General features: G+C 50.7%; 1 protein-coding gene, 1 long non-coding RNA gene and 1 pseudogene across 7 annotated transcripts in view; 2 read left to right on the top strand and 1 right to left on the bottom strand.

Moving 5' to 3' along the window:
* Positions 1-331: 331 nt before the first annotated feature.
* Positions 332-20,469, top strand: part of Sema4d (semaphorin 4D) — a 108,545-nt gene continuing 88,407 nt past the window's right edge. For 4 of the 6 annotated variants that reach the window (XR_004115385.1, XM_031359553.1, XM_031359552.1 and 1 more), the window contains exon 1: positions 361-577. The gene's annotated coding sequence lies outside the window, so the exon portion shown is untranslated. Of the gene's footprint in view, positions 578-20,469 lie in introns of all 6 variants that reach the window. The other 2 variants (XM_031359547.1, XM_031359545.1) reach the window with 1 other exon arrangement.
* Positions 2,997-6,682, top strand: LOC116082681 (annotated as a pseudogene).
* On the bottom strand, positions 12,340-15,543 carry LOC116082686. Its single transcript, XR_004115390.1, has 2 exons — positions 15,262-15,543; positions 12,340-12,853 (listed from the first exon to the last, which is right to left on the bottom strand). It is a non-coding gene; the product is annotated as an uncharacterized LOC116082686 (long non-coding RNA).

The following is a 20,469-nucleotide window of genomic DNA, read 5'->3' as shown; positions in this document are numbered from 1 at the left end:
CTGAGGGCCTGGGGTGGGACAGGGTGAGGGATGGAAGGAAGAGAGAGAGTGAGAAAGAGAGTGAGAGAGAGAGAAAGGAAGGGAGGGAGGGAGAGAGAGGAGGACGAGGGATGAGGGAGTTGGGGGAAAAGAGGAAGAGGTGGTGGAAGGTAAATAGGGAAGGAAAAGAAGGGAGGGAGAGAGGAAACGAGGGGAGCTGGAGAAAAAGACTGGGGTAGATGAAGACAGGGGCGGGGCGCGGGAGGGCAAGGAAGAAGGGAGAGAGGTTGAGGGTAAGAGGAGGGAGGAGGAGGAAGGGGGAGGGGCGAAGGGAGGGAAGAGACGGGAGGGGGAGGGGAGGAGGCGGGAAGGGAGGGAGAGGGGGTGGGGCCTGCGCGCTTGCCCCGCGCCCTCCTTCCCCACGCCGGCCTCCGCGCCCTCTCGCGCCGCAGCATCTCCGCGTCTCCCGGCGTCCCCGGCTCAAGCTCCTGGCGCCGTCCCCCTCTGCCGTCGCTGCCACCAACGCCGCCATTCTTGGCGCGGAGCTGGCCTGGCTGGCCCCCGCCGACAGCCACCACGGGTCGGACGCGCGCTCCAGGTAAGCTACTGGGCCGGCGCAGGAGGAGCGCGCGCGGGGCTGGGCAGGTGCGCGGAGCGCGGCGAGCCCCCGCGGCAAACCTAGGAACCCTGTTGGAGCCTCTCCTGCGACCCCCTCGGGGTTCCCAGGATCCCTCTCTGAGCTTCCTCCCCTGATCCTCCCACACCTCTAGGACCCGGTCTGTATTCCCACCTGGATGCCCCCGGACTCCCTCAGCATTTGCACTGAGATCCTTCGGGTCCCCTCTGAGTCCCACCCGGATCCCTCAGCTCCCCTCTACATTTCCACCGCGTTTCCCGGACCTTCTATGCAGTTCCATCTCAGCCCGGATTCCTCCCCGGCCTCCCCTCCCTCGCTCCCGCCGGGCCCTGGCAGGCAGGTGGCTGGGGCAGGGACGCGGGACGCGCAGCTGATGCGACTTGCCCAGCCAGGCCCTGCGCGCTGGGATCCCCGGCTGCTGGCTCCTTGGGCTGCACCTCCCTGGTCAGGCCCGGTGCCCCTAGCCGGGCTCCCAGTCCCGGCCTAACCGGCTTCTATTTCGGTCTCCCAGGCCTTGGCTCGGGTGCACCGGATGTGGCGCGGTGCACTCAGACAGGTGCGGCTCGAGGGGCGGCCGCGGTAAGGTCGCCACCGCGGGGCAGTGGGCACTGCAAGGCGGTGGCTTCCTGGAAGATTCGAGCCGAGTTGTTTTAGAACCGCCCGGAACCACAAGCTTTAGCTCGAGCTGCACCTGTTGCTGGCGCCGGATGATTTGCAGGGGCCTGGTTCTGTTGGGGCTCAGCCAGTTATGGCTTGGGGGGGGCGGGGGGAAGCCAAAAAAAAAAAAAAACCCAAACAAAACAAAAACAAAACAGAGCTGAACACATAGCTGTCGTCTTTATGTATTCGGTTTAGCCTCTCTGTGAGTGAAATGTCGAGTCTTGCTTCCAATGAAGCATGTGGTGAAGGCCTGCCCCTACGTTCTGGGGCATTTGCCACTTGAACTTGCCCTGCTTTTTGTTTTGAAAACCCTCACTGTGTGGAGCACAGCCCAGGCCCGTGGGTGGCCAACCTCTCACTGGACTCGGGGCTTGTAGCCAGCCATCTGACCCTGCTGTAGGTCTACCAGGCACTACCAAACGGAAGTTTCCTTCCCAGGAGGGTGAAATGACACTAGCGGCCTGCCACCTCATATGTGCCCCTGGCATCCGACGTGTCTTTTGGCTGCCCAGGCAGGGTTATTTGGGAATGTTTACAGAGACCCAGAAGCAGGCAGCCTTGGGCAGTGATGGGGGTAGGTCCTGGTAGCGGCTATAATGGCCTGATTGTCAGTTTGACCGTTGCTGTCTGTGTGCATTATGTCAGAGTGATCATCTGTTGAGAAGCAGAATGGCTAGAATGGTGAGCCGGGATGTTGCTGTGGGCAAGGCTTGTCATCTGTCCTGACCTTAAGACTCAGGTGTCTGGCTGGTCCACACAGCGAGTAAACCAAAGAAATAGAAACCGGTTTCCTGTACCAGTTGTGGCTCTGCCATTCTTGCATCTGGAGCCAGGGCAAGAGTCAGAGGCTGCCTTCCTGTGATGGACCTGTTTAAGTCTGTCCTCTGAAATGGAGCTGCAAAGTCCCTCTGTCTACAGACTCCAGTGACTTCTGGCTGTTGCATAGTCTGCCTACAGAGACTCCTCCTCAGTGGCTGGAGTCTTGGCAGGTGGTTGCCTGTCCTGGACTGAGGATGGAGGTGCCCAGTATGGACCATGCTGACCTCAGGGATCCAGACGGGTCTGGGGCCAGGGCAGTGTGTCTGGTGATATCATCCACTTGTGGACAGTTGCTCCTCTAGGTTGTCCTTTATGGATAGTGTCCAAGCAGGCCTTCCCCACCCCAGGCATGGTGTGTGGTGGGCCAATGCTGTGGGAATGCGTGCTAATGGACAGCACAATCAATAATGCATCTCGAAGATCAGTGGTTTTCTTCAGCCATTTAAGGTGCTTCTGGAGGGAGCCTGCCCTGGGAGGGCTAGGAAGGCTGAGAGGAGGGGGACAGTTTCCTTTAGCTTGATTCGATTATGTTTACGATGGACCTAGAGTCAGGGGTCCTGGGTTTGAGCCCTCCAGGGCATCCTTCCTCTACCTGGGTTAACTACAATATCCTAGAAGAGGATTTGGAATTTCCTCATTGTTGTTGTTTAAAGCAAACTGTTCCCTCATGTTTAGAATTTGCTGGGTTCAGAGGACTTGGAAAAGGTCCCCCCTTCTGATTCCCTCAGGCTCTTTGTTCCCTAGTTCCCTAGGCACCCAGCTCCCAGGGAGCCATAGCATGAGCTTTTGGTGGTCATGCCAAGGTGGTCTTGGGAAAAAAGCAGCTGCTAGAAGTAGCCAGCAGGGGGCGGGTCCCCCTCCCTTGGAGCTTCCTCCCTTTCCACCTCCTTTCCTACTTCAGATCAGGCCCAGGTTGCTCTCTGGCCTCCTAGATCAGCTTTCTGAGTGCCCGGGTACCCAGTTTACTTCTCTCCAGGGGTGACGATCCCAGAAGGACCACTAGCTGGTGAGAGGTACTGGTTAGAGGTACCCATGGGATTTACCCAGGCTGGTGGGTGGTTGGGGGGAGGGTGTCCTTTTTGTTCTCTTGGCTGAGCGCCATCCCAAGCTTGGCAGCTGCAGTATGAGATTGCCCATCTCTGCAATCTCAGTTGAAGACATGGCTGTCCCTGGGTGACTCAGGGTGTGGCCCAGAGCTGGGCTGGTCAGGCAAGGTCTTATGCACGTGGCAGGAGAGGTTTGCTGGACCTCAGTGCAATTCTCTCGTCTGGAGGACATGCATAAAGAAGTGGCAGTCTCGTAAGAGGTATGGGGTTAACCTGGTCTGTCAAGGGGTAACCGGAGGAAACGTAGAAAGAAGTGGCAATTTGTTAGGAGATATGAGTTAACCTTGTCCGTGGAGGGGTGAGCCGCTGGGCTTCTACCAGAACAGACACCAAGGAGAGGGAATTGGGGGAAGAGCCAGGTGTGGCTGTTTTGCTCTTGGGCACTTGATTTCCAGCTGTGCTCCCCTCTGAGCCCCTATTGCGCTTCCCTGGGATGCTACACCATGGCACATCTGTTGCTGACCCTGGTCTGGAGGACCCACTTTACATCTTGGGGGGGGGCTTGTAATTTGGTTTAAACTCTCACATACTGCCCATAAGAACCCGGGTTGCATATTTTCTCCGAATGGTTTCTAGGAGGCACTTGGAGATTGCAGGCATCCTGAAGCCTCTAACAGGAGTCCTTGTCAGAGCTAGGCGGTGAAACAGACATTTGCTACATGAACAGTGGTATGAGGGCCTTCTTTATGATCACTGTGTGGTGGTTGTTACCATGGGTGCACAGGATGCTCAAGGATGCTTGGGATCTGCGTCAGATCAGGGAGGGGTCTGGGTGAGCATCCCTGAGCTCAGTACTCTTTCCTGGCTTCTGTTGTGTACCATTGAAAGTACTCCATAATTAAAAGTTAATAGTCGACGGCTGTGCTGATTGCTTACATGAAACAGCTGCGTAAGGGTTTACTTGAAACTTCAACCTTCAGTTCAGTGCATTTAATGGTCCTGTTTACACACGTGGGCACTTGTGCACGGAAGTGGTCTCTTAAGTGTATACAGACTGCACCGTTGTGTCCTTGAGGATGTCCGCCCCCCCCCCCCAGAGGTAGAGTAGGTAATGGTGGTGGTGGGGCATCTCATGGACCAGGGTCAGGCACTACCCTCAACTAGGAGACACAGCCTTAAGAGTAAGCAGTATGTTGAAGTTAGTGGGGATATGGGCAGGGTTCCTGACTGTCTGCATGCATGTCCCAATGTGTGGGAGTAAAGTGTGGGAGTCAGTGTGCAAGTCTGTGATAGTCGTGTGAGGGTATCAGATGGACAGGGTAAAAGTGGAAGCCTCTGTGTGTGTGTGTGTGTGTGTGTGTGTGTGTGTGTGTGTGTGTTAGTGGAAGTGTGAACATACTTGCAAACTTGTAGTGCAGCTCGTGGTGTGGAAGCATCTTCCATGTTTTCTTTGGCCCCTTTGATTGCCAACCTCATTACTGTGGTGTTTGGGGCTGTTTTTAGCTAACGTAAGGTGCAGTGCAGCTGAACAGTCCTGTGGTGTGGCGTTTGATCTGGTAACTGATGCCGGTTAGTAACCAGTAGGCAAGTGAGATACACTGTGTGGATACTCTGCAGAAAGGGAAGGCAGACAGTGCCAGCGGGGTGGAATTGTGTGTCATTTAAACCTTATGAATTATTCATTTCTGGAATTTTTCTATTCAGTATTTTTGGACTGTGATTGACTGGAAACTGAACTTTCAGAAAGCAGCAGACGAAGGCTGTGCTGCTCTGTTGATCTCTGTTGTGTATCTCTGCTCTACCTCTGCACTGTGGCTCTGGAGGCTTCTGTGAGTCTTGGGTGTCAGTGCGCAGAGTTTTTTAATGCTGAAGAGTGCTTGAGGGGCTGGCTGTACTGTGCTTGGTTTGCTCTTCTCTTGGTAGGTGTTTGGATTGTTTCCTGTTAAAGGGTTAGAGGCTAAAACTTTACAGCAGAAGGGCAGATAACCTGCAAAGAGAAGCACAAGGACAGCGAGCCGGTGTCATTCGTCACTAGAGGATACAAGCCAAGGCCACTGTGGGACCCATCTCCCACTGCACTAGAATGATGTTGATGCAGGGTTTGGAAGAGAGCAGCTGTTGGTTAGGACTTGGAGAAAGTGGAACTCTGGGACATGGCTGGGAGGAGGGGAAGATGGTGTTTGGAGGAATAGTATGGAAGTTTCTTGGAAAGTTAAATACAGATCCAAATTCCTTGTGATCCAGCAATTCCACTTTTATGCCCATACCTAAAAGGATCGGAAGTAGGGAGTAAACAAAAGCTTCCCACAGTTTATAGCACCCTTCACAAGACAGCAGATGTAGAAATAGCCCAGTTGTCCATCAGTGGATGAAGTGGGTCAGCCAGATGGGCTGTATGCAGGCACAGAATATTAGTCAGCCTTAGAAAGGACTGGAACACTGATTCTTGTTACAATACAGCCGAACTTTGAAACGCCGGGGTCTCCACTTCCGGTGTCCTACAGCCATGGCTGCCGCCTTCGCTGCAGCCGGCGTGGGGGAGCCTAAGCCGAGGCCGAGAAAGCCGAGGCAGAGAAAGCCGAGGAGGAGCTGGAAGAAGACGATGATGACGAGCTAGATGAGACCCTATCCGGAGAGACCCTGGGGTCTGACGGAGATGTTTCCCGAGAGGGTCCGGTCAGCTGCTGGCGCCACCTTTGATCTCTCGATCTTCGTGGCTCAGAAGATGTACAGATTTATCCAGGACAGCATTGTGGATTGGGACCCCTTCCTTCATGATCCTGGTTCTTCCTGTTGTTTTTGAGACAGAAAAGTTGCATATGGAGCAACAACAGTAACTGCAGCAAAGGCAGATACTTTTAGGGCCTAACACAGGGCTGTCAGGAGGAAGGCCAGGGGCTCTACCTCCACTTCCTGGAAAGATCTAGATTCTTACTTCGGTATTTGTCCTTGTGGGAGAACTTTGAAATTCATTTGTGTTTGAACTGCTCATTGTTTGAACTTTTTTATTCTTTTTTTTTTTTTTAAACCTCGCATATCGATCTATTTGAACGTGGGAAGTTTCTCTGTTTCTCATGGAGAGACCCCAGGTACACCTATGCCCTTCCTAATGAATGCCCTCACTTCCTTCCTGTTCTCACTCCGATGCTGGAGTATAGCCATGTGGAAGGTTATCCCACTCTCTTTTAATAAATTGCTCCTAAGGAAGTTCTTACGTGCCCATTGTGGGAAAGAAGTAAGTACCCCTGACCATAAGGCCTTTTTTAAAAATGGAAATCTCTAGGACATGTAAGCAGTGTGGGACTGACAACATCCATTACACCTGTAGTACAGAACAGACACCAGGAATCCATCCCTGTGTGTGCTGGAGAGAAGGGAGGCTGGCTGGAGCGCTAGCCAGAGGGGGACTGGGCAGAGCGCCACTCAGCTCCTCTGCAGAGCTTGGCTCTTAGACCTGCGTATGTATAAAAAAGAAGTCAGCGCTCACTTTTTGTATTTAAATATTAAAAGAACTTGAACTGAAAAGAAAAAAAAAAGAAACACTGAGCTAAATAAAAGTAGCCACAGCTAAGACAATGTGACTCAAGATTTTTGTGTACAAAATGTCAGTACAGGAGGCTGAGCCTGAGGGCCAGAAACATCAACAGTTACCTGGGGTCTGGAGAGGGATGGGATGTTACTGCTTGATTTTACAGGGCTTCTAGTTCTAGTTTTCGTTTGTTTTTTAGTGCTGTGGATTGACACCCTCCCCAACGCCTACCTCCATCCTCATTTCGTATGCTAGGTGATAAAACATAATAGCTGCTGCTGATTGTGTAATATTGTTATTGCATCACAAGATGCTATTAAAGGATTGTGTGTGTGTGTGTGTGTGTGTGTGTGTGTGTGTGTGTGTGTTGCATGGTACATGCCCCTCTGCATGCTTCTCTGGAAGCCAGGACAGGTTGTTTTCCTCTGTCTCCCTTTGCATTCTTGTCTTGAGACTGAGTCTGTTAATAAACCAGAAGCCCCCCACTTTGGTTAGCTAGGTAGCCAGCAAGTTCTCAAGATTCCCCTGTCTATAACCCCCAAGCCCGGTTACAGGCATCTCTAACAGTGCCCAGCTTTTCCCATTTCAAAGTCCAGTCCTCGGATTTGCAGAACAAGCACTCTGACCCGCTAAGCTACCTCTCCAGCTCCCTAAGTATACTTGGTCACAGTGACTAATATACAGAAGTACCCTGTGCATTCTTAGACAAATCTTACTGGGGTTGTGTTTTTTCTCCTGTAGTCTGGGTCACTCCCTAGTCCCGAGTCTCGGGGTTTTGTACTGTGTGTCTGTGTGTGCTTGTGTGTGGCCTTTTGAAGAACCTGGTAGCATCTTTAATGACAGTTATGTGTTTTGTTTTGTTTTTTTCATCCTCCCATGCAGGAGATGCAGCAATTCCTATGTGCTTATTTGGCTTGTTGACACTGTTGTCAGTCTATCTGTAAGTTATTCTAGTGGGGTGTTGCAGTAAGGGACGGGGGGAGATTCTAGTTCTGAGGCTCCCCTTAATATCTGTGTTTCCTTCCTTTGAGGAGTTGCTGCTTAGGTTCATCGTTCACTTTGTTGTTTTTTTGAGGCAGGGTTTCTCTGTGTAGCCCTGGCTGTTCTGGATCTCACTCTGTAGACCAGGCTGGCTTCGAACACACAGAGATCCGAGTACTGGAATCAGAGGCGTACGCCACTGCTTGGCTTTGTTGTTCACATTTAAACTGGATCATTTGTCTCATTTGGGTCAGAAGAGTTCCAGTTCCAAACTAGAATCTGTCAGATTTTTCCGTGTTGGTGTTTTTATTTTATTCGCGATATCTTTCAAAGGGCAGACTTTTTTTAAAGTCCAGCTCACTCATTTTTTATTTCTTTGTAAGGAAGGCCCTCCTGAAGCCCAAGCTGGCTTTGAGGCTGAGAATGGCTGTGAGCTCCTTCCTGATCCTGCTGTCTCCATCTCCTGAATGCCAGGGCTGTATGTGTGCATCTCTGTGCCTGGCTTCAATGTATTGTCTTTAGATGTGATATGAATGTGTCCTTTGCTCGGTCCCTCAGAGGCCAAAGGAGTGCATTGGAATTCCTAGAACTGGAGTTATAGGTGGTCATGCGCTGCCTGGGAATCCAGGTCCTCTGGCCATTCCCCCTCCACCCCTGCCCCTGGTACCTTTTATGTTGCTGTCTGGAACCTCCAGGGAAGGCTCAGGTGGACATTTAATGTGTTGTTAACTTTGATGTTAGCGGCTGAGCTGTTCTGGGTTGTAGTGTGTTTGTGTCACATGACCAACAGCCTCTTTGGGGAGGGCAGAGCTTTTTGGCTTCTGCTTCCAGGTTATACAGTCTTTTGGAGGAAAAGTCGGCAGAAGCTGAAGCAGGAGGCATGGCAAGGTATGCTTGACTAGTTTTCTTAGAAAGCCCAGGAGCACCTACGGAGGAGATGGTGCTGTCCACAGGCCCTCTCACTTCAGTTAGCAATCAAGGCAAATCCTTACAGACGTGTCCATGGACCAGTCTGTCCTGAGTTTGAACCTAGGACCATCTACCTGCTTAGCAGGCACTATAACACCACACTAACGTCTGGCCGCCTTTCTAGTCACTTGTTTGGGGACAAGGTCTCCGTAAGTTGCTTGAGCTGTTGGTCGTGAACCTTTGATCCTCCTGAGAAGCTGAAGTTACAGGCCTGCTATTTGTATTACCTGCTCTTTTGAGTTCTTATAGTATCTCTTATACATGATGGGTGAATTTTAGGATTCCGTGAGTGTCGGGAATTACCATGGTGCATATCTATAAGTCTACTTTTTATGTATATACCTATGAAGAAGTTTTCCTACATTAGACACGGAGATTAGCAAAATTAATAATAAAATTGGCCAATTCCAGCACCGCAGTGTATTGGCCGTTTTGAGAATGTGGTCCTTGCCTTTCTCAGGGTGCTTTATTGTACTTTCATGTAGAAGGAACCCACGCAGCTGGATGCTGACCACAGCTGTAACTGCAGCTTCCAAGAAACTGAGGCAGGGAGATGGTTGTGAGTTGTTGGTACATCACTGCTGGCGAGGACCATTCCTGAGTAAAGGCACAGGGCAGCTGTAGTAGTTAAGTCGCTAGCTGAAGCAACTGCAGAGTGGCTAACAGGAGGGTGCCATATACAGGGTGGACACACTGCACAAAGGAATGCAGCCCCTGCTCCAAGAACAGCCTATGGTATAGTTAATGGTGATGAGCTATTTATCCTGGAATTTTCTGTGTAGTATTTCTAGACTCTGGTTGATGTTGGATAATGGAAACTGTGGGAACCAGAACCACAGTGAAGAGACAGTTCTGTATTGCTGGGTTTAAGATTTGTAGCACTCTTAATGGGGCAAATGTTTTTGTGGGCTCAATATTATTTTTTTTTCTTCTCTTCAAAGTATGGATGCATTCATGAAGCCACCAGAGTCCGAGGTTTTCTTCTTGGTGAGGCTTTTAATAATGAAATTGATTTCTTGCTCTTTAGATGGTCTGTTTCTGCTAGGTTGGGTTCTGATAAATTACATGATTTAATGTGGTAAAACGTGAGGACAGTACCTTCTCCCCTGTGAAAGTTCCGCTCTGGGAGTCAGTGCCTGTCAGCATGGAGTCATCACTCAGTTCCCAGAATTCCATGCTTTCCTGGGCATGTTTGAAGTCAGATCCTAGCCTAGCGCTGGCAGCCAGGGCTGGGTTTTTTTTGTTCTTACACAGGTTTCCAGGATATTGGGTGAACACAGCTGATAGTTTATGGCATGGAGTCTGGCGCCTCCCACTCCTACACTTACCTTAGCTGGGATCCATGTGTAGAAAGGGCTGGCGGAATAGCTCAGTGGTAAAAGCCCTTGCCATGCAGGGTATGATGACCCGAGTTCCATCCCTGGAACCCAAGGTGGATAGAGAATTGACTCCTGACAGCCCTTGACCTCCACATTGTCAACATGTGCGCTCATGCATGCGCGCACACATACATAAATTAATTCTTTTTTTAAAAAGACTTCATTTCTGAGCAATGACTAGTAAGGGTGGGATCAGAAGTGGCCATCAGGAACAGGTAAGACCGATCCTGTGGTTCATGGTGGCTTTTGTGTATGATGCGCCCAGGGCTTTTTGCCCATTCTGGGGGGTCCCTACCGCACCCCTCAACCTGGCGAGGCTCTTATCAACCCTTTATAGCTGAAGACCTTGATAACAGAACAGCATAGGAAACTTATTCTTGGGGGAGGGGGGGTGTTCCTCAGCCAGGAAGCAGAGAGACTGAGGTCACTAGGGTGCTGAGGCCCCGCATGCCATCCATGTGTGGTGTCATTCCTCAGTTGCCAGCCCCCTCCCCCCCTTTTTGAGACAGTGTCTCTTACTGGCCAGGGGGCTTGCTAGATTAGACCAGATTGGCTGGCCAGCAAGCCTGAGGGATCCATCTGGATCTACCTCCTCAGTGCTAGGTTTACAAGCACATGCCACCATGCCCAGCTTTTTGTGACCTGGGTTCTGGGGATGGCACTTATGTCCTTGTGTTTACAAAGCACTTTCCCAACCGTCTTCACAGGCCCCTCCATTGCATTTAACTTTAAAAAAAAAAAGTTTTCATCCTGTGTTGCAAAAACTGTCTTAGCGTGTCGTTTGGACAGGTTCTGCATAGAGTTAGCATGCGTCCTCTGGGTACAGGTCGGGTTTCTATGGTAACTCACTATGATCAAGCTCCTTCACCTGGTTTACTCCTCATCTGGCTTATCCGTAGGCCCTCGGGTGCCTCGGACCCCCAGAGCCAACAGCAAAATCGGAGCTATTGCCGGTTTGTGCTTGGATCTCGCTCCAGAAACTGGGTCACAGCTGAGCTCTGAGCAGGCGGAATTGGATCTCTGCTTGTGTTTGAAGGCAGAGGGCAGCCAGCGGCTTGGGTTTCAAGTGTGGAATCTGGAGAAATCACCAGCTCCCTCCTCCCGCTTCTGTGACCCCCCCCCCCAGCTTTGTCTATCATGTCGGGCATGGAAAAGATCATCCCCAGCCACTGTCTGTCTGTCTGGCTTTCCCCACAGCTGGGCCCAACCAGGGAGGTGGTCAGAGCCAATCTTTAAAGTAGATACCCATCTCAGAAGAGCCTGTTGGGGAGTCCACAGATTCCCATTTATATACAAAGTAACAGCTTGTGACTCCGTGAGCGGGAGGACATGGATTTTATTTCAGCAGGAAAGACTGTTGTGTGAAATGAGCAGAGTCATTTCTGCAGCGCTTGGAAGGCACAGCCCAGAATTCTCATTATGGAAATGGTGGGGGCTCAGACTGGGGAGGGGCTCCGTGTGAGCTGGAAGACTTGAGTTTGGTCCCTAGAAGCTTCATATAAAGATCGCCTGGAGGAACCGTGGATGCAGGTGGCCCAGGAGCTCACTGGCCAGCCAGCCTAGCCTAATGGATGAGTCTTAGTGAGATACTTTGTCTCAAAACACAGTCTGAAATCTGGATATGGCTTAGCCTGTAAAGGAACTTATTACCAGGCACAGTGACCTAAGTTCCATCCCTGGGACCCACAAGGTGGAAGGAGAACCGAGTGCCTGACGGCTACACACTAATAGATAAAATAGATAAATTTTATTAATTCATTAATTAAAAGATGGTGGAGACTGAGGAATGACACCTGTACTGGCTGGTTTTGTGTGTCAACTTGACACAAGCTGGAGTTAGCACAGAGAAAGGAGACTCCCTTGAGGAAATGCCTCCCTGAGATCCAGCTGTAAGGCAGTTCTCAATTAGTGATCAAGGAGGGAGGGCCCAGCCCATTGTGGGTGGTGCCATCTCTGGGCTGGTAGTTCTGGGTTCTGTAAGAAAGCAAGCTGAGCAAATCAGGGAGAGCAATCCAGTAAGTAACACTCCTGCATGGCCTCTGCATCAGCTCCTGCCTCCAGGTCCTTGCCCTGTGTGAGTTCCTGTCCTGACTTCCTTTGGTGATGAACAGCAGTGTGGAAGTGTAAACTGAATAAACCGTTTCCTCTCCCTCTTGCTTCTTGATCATGATGTTTTGGGCAGGAATAGAAACCCTGACTAAGACAACACCTAAGCTGACCTTTAAATCCTCTCTCTCCCCAGTGCACGCACATGCGCGTGCACACACATACATACATACATACATGCACAAACACGAGATGGGGGTGGGGGGAGGGTAGAAATGATGGTGCACAGAGGGCTCGGGTGTATGGTGTCCTCTATTTCAGGGGACAGCCACCAGAGACCCTATCTCCGGAGTAACTGCTGTTGTCACTAGGGTGTTTCCGCCTGAATCCTTTGGGTCTGGACTATTCTGAAGCATTTTCTCACGCTTACGTTAGAGCTGCTAAAGATGGAAGGAGGCTTTGCATTCACCAGTCTGGGTGCTGTGCTCACTGGTGCCATCCCCAGCTAAGCAGTGGCTGAGGACCTCTTTGTTGCTTCAGGACATGGAGCATGGCGCTGTGCCACACAAGGCCCTTGTAGTAGCTTCTCCTCTGGGTACTAAGTAGAAGGGGTACATCCTCACAGAGATGAGCTGCGATGCTGGAGATCCAGTCTTCCAGGCGCAATGGGGGTTACAGGCATTTGCTACTGCTTCTGGCTTTTCACATGGGTGGGTGGGGGGGCAACTGGACTAGATCCTCACGCTTGAGCTTCAAGCAGTTTACCAACTGAGCCATCTCTCCAGCCCACTGCTTGTTCAGAGCTGACCTGAAAGGCAGATTTCAGATGTCAGGACCTTGTCCTTATGGCTGTCCTCTACCTGAAGAGTGATTGGGTGTGGCCAGTTCTCAGCCTCTCCTCTGTATACCTGTCCCAGGGGTCAGCACCTGGCAGGCATACCTGGCCTGCAAACAGCAGTGCTTGCTGATCACCGACTGTCGTAAGCTAATGGGAGACGTGGTCCCTGACCTGGAAGGGGCATGTTGTTCTTGCTTCCTTCTCAAGCATAATGAAGCTGCCATTCAACCCATAGGCTCTCAAGGCTTTACGGCTAATCCTCTGGCCCTTCCTCAAAGTCCCCGGACCCTTCATCAAAGTGATGCCTGCATCAAAGTGCTGCCTGTCCAGTCTTGGAATCCAGGGATATAGTTCAGGAGGAAAGAACACTTGCCGCTCTTGCCAAGGACCACCAGAATTCTGTTTCTTGCACCCCATATTTGGTGGCTCACAATCACCTTTGTGATGGTTTGGATATGCTTGGTCCAGGGAGTGGCACTGTTAGGAGGTGTGGCCTTGTTGGAGTAGGTGTGTCACTATGGGTATAGGCTTAAGACCTCGTCGTAGCTGCCTGGAAGTCAGTCTTCCACTAGCAGCCTTCAGATGAAAATATAGAACTTGCAGCTCCTCCTGCGCCATGCCTGCCTGGATGCAAATCCTGTGGTGTGCCCCTAATGTGTCTGTTGGGCATCTGTCAGCCTGTGACACTTTGCTGAGTACTCGAAGAGCTTCCGCTCACCTTGCTGTCTCTTACAAGCTCGATCTCTAACCAAAATCTCTGAAGTACCATGACTTCTGTAACTTAGGAGTGTCTGCATGACAGCACAGACAGAACCCACTGCAGAGAACCCAGGTGTGCATATGCGTGTGTGTGCGTGTGTGTGTGTGTGTGTGTGTGTGTGTGTGCGTATGCGTGCGTGTGTGTGTGCGTGTGTGTGTGTGTGTGTGTGTGTGTGTGTGTGTAGACAGGAGTCAGCCTCAGTTTCCATTCATCGGGTGCCATCCAGCGTGAGTTGTGAGCTTCTTGAGTCTTCTTAGCCTCCCCAGGGAGAGACTGTTTCAGTTTGGTGAGGATAGCTACCTAGCACAGTGTGGCCACTTTCATCCATCTCTCCCAGCCTTGTTTGGTGTCCTAGTTTCTCTTCCTGTTGGTTCAGATACTCCAACAAAAGCAACTTGAGGGAGCTGGAGAGGTGGCTCAGCGGTTAACAGCACTGACTGCTCTTCCAGAGGTCCTGAGTTCAATTCCCAGCAACTACATGGTGGCTCCCAACCATCCGTAATGAGATCTGATGCCCTCTTCTGGGGTGTTTGAAGAGAGAGCAATGGTGTATTCATAAATAAAATAAATATATTTTAAAAAGCAACTTGGATGGGCTTGTTTTAGCTTACCTTCCAAGGTATAGTTCGTTGTGGTGACAAATTCGGGGTGAGTGGCACTTCAAACAGCGGGTCACATCATAGCCACCATCGGAACAGAGACTGATGGAAGCTCATTAGTGTTCAGCTCACTGTCTCCATTTTATACAGTCCAGGAAATGCTCCCCTCCCCCCAGTTAAGATGGTCTTACCCATTCAGTTAATGTAATCAGGATACTCCCCACAGCCGCCCGCACAGAGGTCTTTCTCCTCTGCTTGGTCAAGTGGACCACACTAACCATCTCACATGGGGGATGCTCCTGGGTGTGCTCTCTGCACCAAGGGTTGAGTGTAGTGACATGTAGAATGTCACTTGCCAGGTCGTCATGACAGACCAGAGAAGAGGCGGCAGCTCCCTGGGAGCGGGGGAGGGCGGCAGCGGTGCTATGCACAGATGTTGGACAGGGAAGGTGTGGGGCGAGAGCACACAGGAGACCCTCCACAGGCTTCAGGGAAGGTGGCTATTTTTGCATCATGCTGCGTGTGGACACTGACCTCAAAGGCAGTGGTCCCTTTCCTTTAAGAGTTTCCCGTAGCTGGGCAGTGGTGGCGCATGCCTTTAATCCCACCACTTGGGAGGCAGAGGCAGGCAGATTTCTGAGTTTGAGGATAGCCAGAGAAACCCTGTCTTGAAAAACCAAAAAAAAAAAAAAAAAAAAAAGAAGAGTCTCCCGTGACCACTGTGACAGAATGACAGAATGATTGGTCATTGCTGTTGTAGTTCTACAGGCAAGGGTAAGGTGTGAGCAGAGCAGGGAACTGTCCTGTCTGCCATTGTCACATGGCCTCTGGTATGGCTGGCTGACTAAATCACTGCCATCTCTGCCTTGTCACATGGCCACTTCATGTGTTTCTTTTTTGTATATAATAAGGATACTTGTCTAGCCTTAAGACCCACCCAGATGTCTCACTTTGAGATCTACTGAGGCACATCTACAAAGAACCTTTTAGCAAAGGTCTTTTGGTAAGGTCACACTCACTCGTTGATCGTGGGCCTTTCTGGGCTGGACTTCGGGTGGGTGGCCTGGGAAGTGGGAACAGGGCTTAGCACAGACCATGGGGGTTAGTCACCCACTCTGTCATTCTTTCCAGTGGAGCTTTATCTGCAGGAAAATGGAAACCGTAGCTCCTCTTGCCGGAGTGGGAAGCTGTGGAAACAAAAATAAAATAATATTAAAGAAAGAAATAAAAGCCGAGGTCAGCCTTTCTCTGGGTTGATGGGGATCTCTGAAGAGTCCTCGTGGGATCCAGTGTGAACAGGAAGCAAGAAGCACTGAGTCACTTCTCCTTTATTTTTATGGTGTTTTTATTATTTTAGAAAAGGGGAAAGAAAGCAATACGCTTCCTCCCTGATCTGGGTCCTTGCCATTAACAGCTTGCTTTCCCCACCCTTTGCTACCGTTTTCAGACGTGTGTCTGCTCCTGATTGATGCATGCGCGCGCGCACACACACGTCCCCAGATTCCTGCTCACGTTGTAGTGGTTTCTGCAGCTTCTTCTCTTTGCTCACTGCTCTGCCATAGATGCTTAGGTTCTGTGTCATGCTGGGCAGCAGCACCCAGCCTTCAGAGGGCGTGTTGCACGCACCCCACCTCTGTTGGCTCTTGGTGGGTGTCTGTCCAATCTGCTGCTTCCCTGACTGGTTTTCTTGGGTGCATTTTGCTCCTCAGGCACTGCTGAGGAAGGTTGGCTGTCTCCATGCTATGGGGTGGCTCCTGGGAGCCTAAAGTGGCATCTGTGGTGGGGTGGGTCTTCCTGTGCTTGCATGCTTGTAAGCATGCATATACGTGCTTGTGCATCAGTCAGTGTGTATGCATGTGGACACCTGCTTCCGTGTGTGTACACATGTGTGCATGTTTGTGGGCCAGTGTGTGCATGTACATGCAAATGTGCGTGCTTGCGTGAGCACCTATTTGCACATGTGCACACATGTATATGCGTGACCTGTACAGAAAGCTGAGCCCTGCACTCTGGACTCTTCCCTACATTTTGCAGGCTCTGTTCATTAGGAGGCTTACTGAACTCATTTTCTAGAAGTCTGTTCTTGGCTAGTTCTAGAAGTGCTGCTCTCTGGCGATGCTAGCCTATCTGGGGAGGATGCAGGAGTATTCAGCATGATGCCACAGATTGTGTCCGAGTTTCTCCAGAAGCCAGCTGTTCGGATGTCTTGTCCCTGGTCACACTGTCTGTCCCAGAGGCTGTGGATGTCCCCAGATAGTTTCTAGCCATTTCCTCTCCCAGCAGACTGTCCTCTCTGCTCATGGGGACTTCCCTACATAGTCAAGTTCTGCTCCAAAGGGATCCACAGTCACGGTGGCCTGGGCAGGCTTTCAGGTACAGGTAGATGTCCTGCTTAGGTCATGGAGGGAGTTTGAGCAAAGAGGACAAGAACAGGGAGTTAGCCTGCTCGGGAAGCCTGGCCCAGGAGCAGGCAGAGCTCCATATTCATACCCATAAGTCACCGGGCCAGCGAGGCATGGATAAAGGTTCTGGCTGGCTGCTTGGTGGGGTTACCCACTGTGGCTCTTATAGGCTGAGCCTCACGTTTTGCCTGACCGTTCACTTCACTGGGACTTTGTGCCTGTCTTGCAGCTGGTGTTACATTCAGGGGCCAGTAACTGCCTCTGGTCATGAGTAACTCCTTCGCTGTTGCTTTAAGTGAATCCTTTTGTCCCCCAGTGAAGCTTAGTTTTCCTGACCAGCGGGCCAGGGCTACACACACTAGGGGCACTGAACAGAGAGCCACTCACTGAGCTTTGCTATTCTGTTTCCTTTTTCTGGGGAAAATGTTTATGTAAGTTGCAGTCTTTCCTCCTGTTGTGAGCTGCTGAAGTTATCCTCTTGCTCCCTGGCGTGCACTTATCTGACCTTTATACTGGATGGTTCATCCAACCATAAATAATTCCCTTGAAACACAGAGACCCTGGTGTGCTGGCATCTGCAGAGGCTCGGAGAGGAGCTGCCAGGAGATCAGAGGGCTGGGTGCAGGGAGGGTGCCAGGGCTGATGGAGGAGGGGTTTCTGCTGCCTCCTTTCACATTGGGGCTGAGTTTGGGGAAGAGTAATTAGATAATAATGAATGAGCCAGTGAGTGGGAGGAGCCGGCCTTAGGGACTGGCAGGGAGGACTCTGTACCAGGGCTGTGAACAGGTGGCTCTTGACATCAGGCTTTTGCTCGTAGACTGGAGTCAGCCTGTGTCCTGCGTCCTTTCCAAGTCAGGCTCACAGACAATGCCACAGAACTTTGGGGTCTAGAAGACCGGTCCTAACCCACAGGCAGGCAGCTTAGGGTTCAGGCCTCAGGGTTCTCTGTGTGTTGGTTTGTAAATGCTCAGCCCAGAGTGTGTGTGGTCTTGTTGGAGTAGGTGTGTCACTGTGGGTGTGGGCTTTAAGACCCTCACCCTAGCTGCCTGGAAGTCAGTATTCTGCTAGCAGCTTTTATATGAAGATGTAGAACTCTCAGTTCTACCTGCACCATGCCTGTCTGAATGCTGCCATGTTTCTGCCTTGATGATAATGGATTGAACCTCTGAACCTGTAAGCCAGCCCCAATTAAATGTTGTCCTTTTGTTTTTCTGCTTTTTTTTTTTTTGTTTGTTTATTTGTTTTTCGAGACAGGGTTTCTCTGTATAGCCCTGGCTGTCCTGGAGCTCACTTTGTAGACCAGGCTAGCCTTGAACTCAGAAATCTACCTGCCTCTGCCTCCCAAGTGCTGGGATTAAAGGCGTGCGCCACTACCGCCCGGCTAAATGTTGTCCTTTTAAGAGTTGCCTTGGTCATGGTGTTTGTTCACAGCAGTAAAACCCTAACTAAGATACCCTGTCTCTGGGCTTCCTGGCAAGCCTTTAATTAGCTATTTCTCAGGAAGCCAGGTCTTTCTGGGTAGTTTGTGGTTGGTTGAAGTTTGTGGCTAAACTATCTTCTGCCTGAAAGTTCTGAGAAACTGGCAGGACCACTGGGGATCTTGACTCAGTGAGTTTCCTCAGTGACAATGGGGTGTTAGTGTGATAGAACCTTTCACGGTCCATAGTGTCCCAGCCTCAGGTCCTGAAGCAAGAGCCTCTGTTCTTGGAGTTACTGACTGGTACTTTCAAAGGCAGGATACCACCTCTGACTTGAAATTAGAATTGCTAGCTTTAACCCTGGCTTGGCTTCTCACCGGAGGAAGATTTACCCACAAGTATGTGGCAGTTAGGGGACAACCCCATCTTGCCATTTCCTGTTCTGCAAGGGACAGGCCAGGCCTGAGGGCCATGGCTTGATCATTCACATGCCTGCACCTTTGCCCTGGACCAGGGTGCTCTGGGAATTGTCCAACTTTGAAGGTACAAAAGTGTAGCTATTTAAAGAGGCCATACGTGGTTCCTGAAGCTCCTTGGTTTCCATGGCAGCTTCAGCGTGTCTGATCTTGAAAAAAAAAGAACAACAGCTTGAAACGGGGTTCACAGTGTTCAGACTATTGCATTGCTGTATACAGAGAGAGATGGCTGGCGACCAGGAGTTGGGAGGAGCAGGTCTGTGTATGTTTATGGATCCTGTGTAATCTTGCAGATGCTCTTATTTGGATTAAAATGCAAGTGATTTCTTAACCCACCCTCAGACGCAGTAGAAGTGAAGGTTCCTCGGGGCTGACGTGGTCAAGCACTGATGCTGCTGCGGGCTGAGTTTATCCTCAGGCTTTGTTGACACCAGGTGTCCAGGTGGTTTCATCTGGATGTCCTTGGAGTGAGGTTTCTTGGAAACCAGCGAGTGTGTCAGGGAGGAGGGGACACTGTGTACAGAACCTGGTCCCCATGTGACACCAGTGTGGCTGGAGCCATTGGGACAGAGGCCGATTTCTCATCCCCATGGGATCCTAAGTAATTCTGTGGATCTGAGTATGAAGATCCATTTTATTTACTTGTTTATTTGTTTGTTTTGCCCCAATTCTGGGTGGTACTCAGGAAGGACCCAAGTAAGGGGACCTGGCTCTGTGTGTGTGTTGTCTATGCATGTATATATGTGTTGTGTGTTGTATGTACCTATGCATGTGTATATGTGTTTTCATGTATGTGTGTGTTTTATGTGGATGTAGAGGCCTGAGGTTGCTTCATGAATCATTCTAGAATTCTCTTTCACCTTCCTTGTTGAAGCACGGTGTCTCAACCAAACTCGGAGTGTCTGGGGATCTCACCTGTGCTTTCTCAAGCTAGAATTACAAATGGGCTGCAATGCCCACCCAGCATTTACATGAACTCTGGGGATCCAATCTCCAGACCTCATGCATGCTCGACAAACTTTTAAGTCCCCTCGTTGGTCCTTGGGTCTGCCGTTTGTAACTGAGAGATGGGCCTGTAGCCTCTGCTTTCATTTCTTTTTAAGGTCATGGTCAGCGGCAGCTCAAGATACAGTGCTGTTATCCCGACTTACAGGAGGGGAATGGCTGAAGATTCACTGATGTACAGAGCTGTAGACCCGACAGCTGTTTGTTTGCAGTGCATACGTACCTCCCGTAGACTTTAAGTGGGAATCAGGCACAGTAAGAGTTTAACAACAAGCTTGTCTGTGCTGCACACCTGCAATACCAATGACTAGGGTGTGTGAGATGGGAGTGTGAATGGGAAGATGAGAGTGGGAGGATGAGATGGGAGGATGAGATGGGAAGAGATGGGAGGATGAAATAGGATGGATGGGAGGATGGATAGGAGGACAAGATGGGAGGATGAGATGGGAGGATGAGATGGCAAGATGGCTGGGAGAATGGATGGATGGATGAGATGGGAGAATGGATGGGAGGATGAGATGGGAGGATGAGATAGGATGGATGGGAGGATGAGATAGGATGGATGGGAGGATGAGATAGGATGGATGGGAGGATGGATAAGAGTACAAGATGGGAGGATGAGATGGGAAGATGGCTGGGAGATTGAGATGTGGGAGGATAAGCTGGGAAGAGATGGGAGGATGGATGGGAGGATGAAATAGGATGGATGGGAGGATGGATAAGAGAACAAGATGGGAGGATGAGATGGGAGGATGGATGGGAGGATGAGATGGGAGAATGAATGGGAGGATGAGATGGGAGGATGAGATAGGATGGATGGGAGGATGAGATGGGAAGATGGATGGGAGGATGAGATAAGATGGATGGGAGGATGAGCTGGCAGGATGGATGGGAGGATGAGATGTGGGAGGGTGAGCTGGGAAGAG

The sequence above is a fragment of the Mastomys coucha genome, unplaced genomic scaffold (assembly GCF_008632895.1).
Source record: "Mastomys coucha isolate ucsf_1 unplaced genomic scaffold, UCSF_Mcou_1 pScaffold7, whole genome shotgun sequence".
NCBI classification, from domain to species: Eukaryota; Metazoa; Chordata; class Mammalia; order Rodentia; family Muridae; genus Mastomys; species Mastomys coucha.
Note: the sequence above shows the minus strand (reverse complement) of the source record. Positions and strands in the feature narration are given on the sequence as shown.